Raw genomic sequence first — 8,680 nt, 5'->3', positions numbered from 1 at the left:
AAAAGCCTAAGCTTTTTGTTTCTCATTCACCATCAATGGCACCTAAGACCGGAGTTTCCTCAAGAAAAGGAAAGGGGAAAGCAAAAGCTTCTTCCTCCGAGTCATGGGAGAAGGAGAGATTTATCTCCAAAAGCCATCAAGACCACTTCTATGATGTTGTGGCAAAGAAGAAGGTGATCCCTGAGGTCCCTTTCAAGCTCAAAAAGAATGAGTATCCGGAAATCCGACATGAAATCCAAAGAAGAGGTTGGGAAGTCTTAGCCAACCCCATGCAACAAGTCGGATTATTAATGGTTCAAGAGTTCTATGCCAATGCATGGATCACTAGGAACCATGACCAAAGTATGAACCCAAGCCCAAAGAATTATCTCACAATGGTTAGGGGGAAATACTTGGATTTTAGTCCGGAAAATGTGAGGTTGGCGTTTCACTTACCCATGATGCAAGGTGATGAACGCCCCTACACAAGAAGGGTCAACTTTAACCAAAGGTTGGACCAAGTCCTTATGGACATATGTGTGGAAGGCGCCCAATGGAGAGTAGACTCTAAAGGCAAGCCAGTCCAACTAAGAAGACTGGACCTCAAGCCTGTAGCTAGAGGATGGTTGGAGTTCATTCAAAGATCCATCATCCCTACAAGCAACCGATCTGAAGTTACTGTGGATCGGGCCATCATGGTTCATAGCATCATGATTGGTGAAGAAGTAGAGGTTCATGAAGTCATCTCCAATGAACTCTACAAAATAGCTGACAAGCCTTCATACATGGCACGGCTAGCCTTCCCCCACCTTATATGCCATCTATGTTACTCAGCTGGAGTTATCATAGAAGGAGATGTCTCCATTGAAGAAGACAAGCCCATTACCAAGAAAAAGATGGAGAAAACAAGGGAAGCTCCTCACGGCCTCCAAGAAGAACATGAGGAAGCGCATCATCAACAAATGCCTCAAGGAATGCACTTTCCTCCTAACAACTATTGGGAGCAACTCAACACCTCCTTAGAGGATTTGAGCCATAATGTTGAACAACTAAGGGTGGAACATCATGAACACGCCCTCACTCTCCAAGAAATAAGAGAAGATCAAAGAGCAATGAGGGAGGAGCAACAAAGGCAAGGAAGGGACATAGAAGAGTTGAAGAACATCATTGGTCCTTCAAGAAGAAGACGCCACTAAGGTGGATTCATTCCTTGTTCTTTATTTCTTTCTGTTTTCGGTTTTTAATGCTATGTTTATCTATGTTTTTGTGTCTCTATTTCATGATCATTAGTGTGTAACCATGCCTTAAAGCTATGAATAAAATCCATTAGTCCTTCACCTCTCTTAAAAGAAAAATGTTTTAATTCAAAAGAACAAGAAGTGCATAATTTTCGAAATTATTAGTGAATTTAGTTTAATTATATTGATGTGGTGGCAATAATTTTGTTTTCTGAATGAATGATTGAATAGTGCATATGTCTTTTGATATTGTTGTTTATGAGTGTTTAAAAATTGTTGGCTCTTGAAAGAATGAGGAACAAAGAAAAATGTTATTGATGATCTGAAAAACATCATGAAATTGATTCTTGAAAGCAAGAAAAAGCAGTGAAAAAAAAAAGAGGCGAAAATTCTAAAGCAAGGATCCAAGGCTTTGAGCATCAATGGATAGGAGGGCCCAAGGAAATTAAATCCGGGCCTAAGCGGCTAAATCAAGCTGTCCCTAACCATGTGCTTGTGTCATGAAGGTCCAAGTGAAAAGCTTGAGACTGAGTGGTTAAAGTCGTGATCCAAAGCAAAGAGTGTGCTTAAGAGCTCTGGACACCACTAATTGGGGACTTTAGCAAAGCTAAGTCACAATCTGAAAAGGTTCACCCAGTTATGTGTCTCTGGCATTTGTGTATCCGGTGGTAATACTGGAAGACAAAATGCTTAGGGCCACAGCCAAGACTCATGAGTAGCTGTGTTCAAGAATCAACATGCTTAACTAAGAAAGTCAATAACACTATCCCAAATTCTAAATTCCCCCAGAGACGCCAATACCTCTAAACTACAAAGGAAAAAGTGAGATGCCAAAGCTGTTCAGAAGCAAAAAGCTACAAGTCCCGCTCATGTAATTAAAGTAATATCCATTGATATTTTGTACTTTATAGTATATTCTCTTCTTTTTATCCTATTTGATTTTCAGTTGCTTGGGGACAAGCAACAATTTAAGTTTGGTGTTGTGATGAGCGGATAATTTATACGCTTTTTGGCATAGTTTTTACATAGTTTTTAATAAGTTTAAACTACTTTTAGGGATGTTTTCATTAGTTTTTATGTTAAATTCACATTTCTGGACTTTACTATGAGTTTGTGTGTTTTTCTGTGATTTCAGGTAAATTCTGACTGAAATTGAAGGATTTGAGCTAAACTCTGAAAAAGGCTGACAAAAGGACTGCTGATGCTGTTGGATTCTGACCTCCCTGCACTCGAAATGGATTTTCTGGAGCTACAGAACTCCAAATGGCGCGCTCTCAACGGCGTTGGAAAGTAGACATCCAGGGCTTTCCAGCAATATATAATAGTCCATACTTTATTCGGAAATTGACGACGTAACTTGGCGTTGAACGCCAAGTACATGCTGCTGTCTGGAGTTAAACGCCAGAAAAACGTCATGATCCGGAGTTGAACGCCCAAAACACGTCATAACTCGGAGTTCAACTCCAAGAGATGCCTCAGCTCGTGGATTGATCAAGCTCAGCCCAAGCATACACCAAGTGGGCCCCGGAAGTGGATTTATGCATCAATTACTTACTCATGTAAACCCTAGGAGCTAGTTTATTATAAATAGACCATTTAACTATTGTATTATTCATCTTTTGACCACTTTAAACTCTTTATTCATTCGGTCACTTGATCATGGAGAGGGCTGGCCATTCGGCCATGCCTGAACCCTTTGCTTATGTATTTTCAACGGTGGAGTTTCTGCACACCATAGATTAAGGGTGTGGAGCTCTGCTGTACCTCAAAGATTAATGAAGTTCTATTTTCTTTTATTCAAATCTCTTCTATTTTTATTCCAAGATATTCATTCGCACCCAAGAACATGATGAATGTGATGAGTAAATAACCCTCATCATCATTCTCACTGATGAACGCGCGTGATTGACAACCACTTTCGTTCTACATGCAACAAGGCTTGAATGTGTATCTCTTAGATTCCCCAACAGAATCTTCGTGGTATAAGCTAGATAGATGGCGGCATTTATGAGGATCCGGAAAGTCCAACCTTGTCTGTGGTGTTCCGAGTAGGATCCTGGGAATCCGGAAAGTCTAACCTTGTCTGTGGTATTCCGAGTAGGATTCCGGTAATGAATGACTGTGACGTGCTTCAAACCTGTAACCTGCTGGGCGTTAGTGACAAACGCAAAAGAGGGATTCTATTCCAGTAGGGGAGGGAACCAACCGGTGATTGGCCGTACTGTGACAGAGTGCGTGAGCATTAGCTTTCACTGCGAGGATGGGATGTAGCTATCAACCATGGGTGATGCCTCCAGACTGGTTAGCTGTGCGAGTGACAGCCGCACAGGATATTTCCCCGTGAGGATGAAAGTAGCCACAGTTGATGGTGAACCCCTATACAAAGCTTGCCATGGAAAGGAGTAAGAAGGACTGAGTAGAAGCAGTGGGAGAGCAGGCGTCCGAGAGCTCTACAGCATCTCCATTCCGCTTATCTGAAATTCCTACCAATGATCTGCATAAGTATTCTATCCCTTTTATTATGTATTTTCTTTTTATTTTATATTTTCAAACCCACAAACCTTTAATCCTCCTGACTGAGATTTACAAGGTGACCATAGCTTGCTTCATACCAACAATCTCTGTGGATTCGACCCTTACTCACGTAAGGTTATTACTTGGACGACCCAGTACACTTGCTGGTTAGTTGAACGGAGTTGTGAAGAAAATAAACAGTGCCCTAAGGGTATATGCCAAAGCTCAAAAGATAGAATAAAATTTATACAACTTAAGAATGTTGAATCACAATTTCGTCCACCATTATACATTGCTGGAAAGCCCAGGATATCTACTTTCCAACGCAATTGGGCTTCTGTAGCTCCAGAAAATCCACTTCGAGTGCAGGGAGGTCAGAATCCAACAGCATCTGCAGTCCTTTTCAGCCTCTGAATCAGATTTTTGCTCAGGTCCCTCAATTTCAGCCAGAAAATACCTGAAATCACAGAAAAACACACAAACTCATAGTAAAGTCCAGAAAAGTGAATTTTAACTAAAAACTAATAAAATATAATAAAAACTAACTAAAACATACTGAAAACATACTAAAAACAATGCCAAAAAGCGTATAAATTATCCGCTCATCACGTACGCACACATCTTAATTCCTCTTCTGTCCGGAGCGCTCGCATATCATGTGCGCTCGCACACCTTCCCCTTTTCCACCTAGTGTGCATACGCACACGTACCTGTGCGTACGCACGCCCCTGTTTTCTTCCACCTTACTTCTTTTCTTCTCTTCTTCTTCCTTCCACCCCTCTCTTCTCTTGCTTTCGCCCCCCTTCTCTCCTTGCTTTGCTTACTTTTATGTGCGTTTCTTTTTCATTTTTTAGTAATTATATTAGTTTTGCTTTTGTTGATTTTGAATAAATTGCAAGTGTTTGCTTGATGTTGAATGGGTTACTTCTTGTTTGATATTTGATGGATATGTGCACTGAGCATTTAATTCCTGTTTGATTGCCTACATGCATTTTGCGTTTGATTCATATGTTGTAGCTACCATATGCATTAGACTATATCCTTGTTTGGCATCTTGATCATGAATTATGCACTTTTACTTTAGTGAATTGAGTTGAACTACTTGGTCATCATGGTTCTTAAGTGAATATAATCACATAACAAGGTATTTGTTCCTTGTTAATACTTTGCATTTTTTTTAGTCGACTTGACTTGATTCTTATCAAAACTTGTCACTTTTTGTAACAAGAACCTTATACATATGATTATTTCCTTATTCCTAAGGATGAATAAGTAGTCTCTTTTCATCATTGAATTGGTTATTTTCATCCTTGTTAATACTTTGCATTTCTTTCCTTGTTAATACATATGATTATTTTATCACTATTATGTTTATGGATACTTTTGTTAAATTTAATTTTAATTAATGCAAATTTATGTTTCCATGTCATTTATTGCTTTCTTTAGTTGTTATTTCCATTTTCTTGCTTTTGGTATTTTAGATTTTATTTTTAATACAATTTAATATTATTTTATTTTCTTGCACACCAAGTGTTTGATAAAATGCTTGGCTTAGTCTTTACTTAGTTTTTCTCCACTCTTGGCTTGAAATTGAATATTTTAGTGATCCTTGAGTCTTTGATGTCCATTCTTGTTTGATATATTAGAGTAGTTAGTTGATTTGGTTTTCATTGACTTTATGTGACCCTTAGTGTTGACACAGGTCTTGTGGATTGAAATCAACTATGCCTATTTGACTTATCTTCGACGTAAGGTTGACTAAGTAGGATTAACTCTTCATAATCATCATGTATATGTTATCAATGGCTAAGATAGGTAACCTTAGCTCTCAATTACTTGCCAAGAGGTTTCTTGCATTTAAATTTTTCTTGCTTTGACTTTTATTTCTTGCATGTTTAGTTTTCACACTCTTGGTTGAGAAATTGGGTGTTTGGGTGAAATTGAGTTGTGGATGTCCATTCCGCATTGTGTGAGGATTGTTAATTGGTTTGGTTTCCCTTGACTCTAAGTGACCCACTAGTGTTGACTTAGGACTTAGGGATTGGAATCAATTATGCCCTTTTGACTAATTCTCAAGTAGGATTGACTAATTGAGATTAATTCCACACAATTACCATGTTTGTGGTCCATAACTAGGATAGGAGTCCTAAATTTTCCAATTCTCACCAAAAATCCCTTTTTAACATTTAATTTCCAATTGCATGGTTTTTACTTGCTTCCATTTAATCTCTTGCATGATAATTTACTTTCTTGCTATTTACATTACTTGCTTTTCTTGCATTCCCAAACCCCATTTCCCCTAGTAGCCAATGATGATCACTTAATTGTAACTCCTAGGGAGAACGACCCGAGGTTGAATTACTCTCGATCTCGGTTATTATAATTTGAATTTAAAACATTTGATTAGGGAATTAATTGTTGGTCTAGACTATACTTTCAACGATAGAATTCTATTTTGTGAAAATCAAGATCAAAAATAAATTCCTCTTTATCACTGGCGTTCAGCGCCAACTTTGGTGCCAAGTTGGGAGTTGAACGCCCAGTGATATGCTATTCACTGGCGTTCAATGCCATCCCAGTCTCTCCAGATTCTTCCTCAGCCTCAATGGTGATGGCCTTGCACTCTTCTATTGGGTTCACTTCAGTGTTACTAGGAAGAGTGTAGGAGGAGTCTTAGGGATCCTCTTGCTCAGCTGACCAACTTATATCTCTAAATTTCTAATAGAGGATCTTATTTCATAAATGAAACTATGAGTGGTCTTAGAGAGGTTGGAGACTATAGTGACTAAGTCAGAAAGGCTCTGCTTAGGAGTCTCCATATTTCCTTGAAAAGATGGGAATGGTGGTCTATTGTTGAACCTGTTTTGGTTCCTTCCACCTTGATTATTGTTGAAGCCTTGTTGAGACTTCTGTTGACCCTTCTATGAAAAGTTATGATGGTTCCTCCATGAGGGATTGTATGTGTTTCCATAGGATTCTCCCATATAATTCACCTCTTCTATGGTAGGTTGTCCAGGATCATAAGCTTCTACTTTAGAAGAAGCTTCATGAGTGCTACCAGCTGCAGCTTGTATTCCAGTCAAATGCTGAGAGATCATATTGACATGTTGGGTCAAGATCTTGTTCTGAGCCAATATGGCATTCAGAGTGTCAACTTCAAGAACTCCTTTCTTCTGAAGTATCCCATTACTCACAAGGTTTCTTTCAGAAGTGTACATAAACTAGTTGTTTGCAACCATGTCAGTGATTTCTCTTGCCTCTTCAGGCATTTTCTTCCAGTGGAGTGATCCACCAGCAGAGTTATCCAGTGACATCTTGGATATCTCAAAAAGGCCATCATAGAAGATGTCTAGTGTGGTCCAGTCTAAGATCATATTGGGAGGACATCTTCTGATGAGTTGCTTGTATCTCTCCCAAGCTTTATAGAAGGATTCACCCTCTTTTTGTCTGAAAGTTTGAACTTCCACCCTAAGTCTACTCAACTTTTGAGGTGGGAAAAACTTGGTCAGGAATGCATTGACTACCTTCTCCCATGTGTCAAGACTCTCTTTAGGTTGAGAATCTAACCACAATCTAGCTCTGTCTCTTATAGCAAAAGGAAAGAGCATAAGTTTATAGACCTCAGGACGCACTCCATTGGTCTTGACTGTGTTACATATCTACAAAAAGTCAGATAAGAATTTGTTTAGATCTTCCTGTGGAAGTCCATGATACTGCCAGTTCTGTTGAACTAAGGTCACCAGTTGAGATTTCAGCTTAAAGTTGTTAACTCTAATGGCAGGTATAGAGAGACTTCTGCCATAGAAGTCAGAGGTGGACTTGGTGTAAGCAGCAAGAACTTTTCTTGCCTCTCCTTCATGATTAGGTTTGGCTGCTATGCTGTCAACTTCCTGTTCAAAATTTTTTGAAAGGTTTCTTCCGGAATGTTGTGCTTTAACTTGTTGTAAGCTCTTCCTTAAAGTCCTCTCAGGTTCAGGATCAAGATTAAAGAGAGGCTCTTTATCCCTGTTCCTGGTCATAAATAAGAAGACACATATACAACAAGAAAGGAAGCTTCTATGCCAAAGGACAGAGAACTTCTAGTGAGATGTGAAGAAGAAGAGAAAGAAGAATGAAGATAGGAGAAGGAGAAGAAGAATTCAAATATTAGAAGTAGAAAGAAAAACAAGAATTAAAATATTTTTGTTTTTATTTTATTTATTAATGAAATTCGAAAATTAAGGTTAATCAATTAAACAGAATTGAAAATTAATTAATAAATTTTGAAAAAGAAGAGAGAGAAATAAAAGAAGGATTTTCAAAAATAGAAAAGAGAGAAATTAGTTAGGAAGTTTTGAAAAAGAAGAAAGAAAAAACAGCTAACTAATTAAGAAAGATTTGAAAACATGATAAGACAGAAGATTAGAAAAGATTTGAATTTAAAAATTGAAATTAGAAAAGATAAGATAAGAAACTAAAAATATTTGAAAAAAATTCGATTTTAAAATTTGAAATTAGAAAGATAAGATAAGAATTTGAAAAGATTTGAAAAAATTTGAAAAAGATAAGATTTAAAATTTGATTTTTGAAAAAGATTTGATTTTAAAATTTGAATTTTGAAGTTTAAATTTTGAATTTGAATTTTTAAATTTGAAATTTGAATTTTAAAAATTAAAATTTGAAATTGAATTTGAAATAAGATAAGATAAGATTTTTGAATTTTGAAGAAAGATAAAAAGATAAGATAGTATTTTGAAAAAGATATGATTTTGAAAAGATTTGATTTTGAAATTTAAAACTAAGATAAGATAAGATAATGATTTTGAAATTAAAATTTGAAAAATATGTTGTAATTTTCAAAAATTTAGACAAAGATAAGAAAAGATATTTTAATTTTTTGATTTTTGAATTTAATGAAGAAAGAGAAAAACAACAAAAAGACACCAAAGTTAAAATTTTTAGATCTAAGA

General features: G+C 37.0%; 1 non-coding gene across 1 annotated transcript; it reads left to right on the top strand.

Annotated features, from left to right (window-relative positions):
- The first annotated feature begins 7,098 nt into the window (after positions 1-7,098).
- On the top strand, positions 7,099-7,207 carry LOC130971125 (small nucleolar RNA R71). Its single transcript, XR_009082355.1, has one exon. It is a non-coding gene; the product is annotated as a small nucleolar RNA R71 (small nucleolar RNA).
- The last annotated feature ends 1,473 nt before the right edge of the window (positions 7,208-8,680 follow it).

This window comes from Arachis stenosperma, chromosome 3 (assembly GCF_014773155.1).
Source record: "Arachis stenosperma cultivar V10309 chromosome 3, arast.V10309.gnm1.PFL2, whole genome shotgun sequence".
In the NCBI taxonomy this organism is placed as follows: Eukaryota; Viridiplantae; Streptophyta; class Magnoliopsida; order Fabales; family Fabaceae; genus Arachis; species Arachis stenosperma.
The sequence above is the reverse complement of the archived record's forward strand: the minus strand, read 5'-3'. Positions and strand labels throughout refer to the sequence as shown.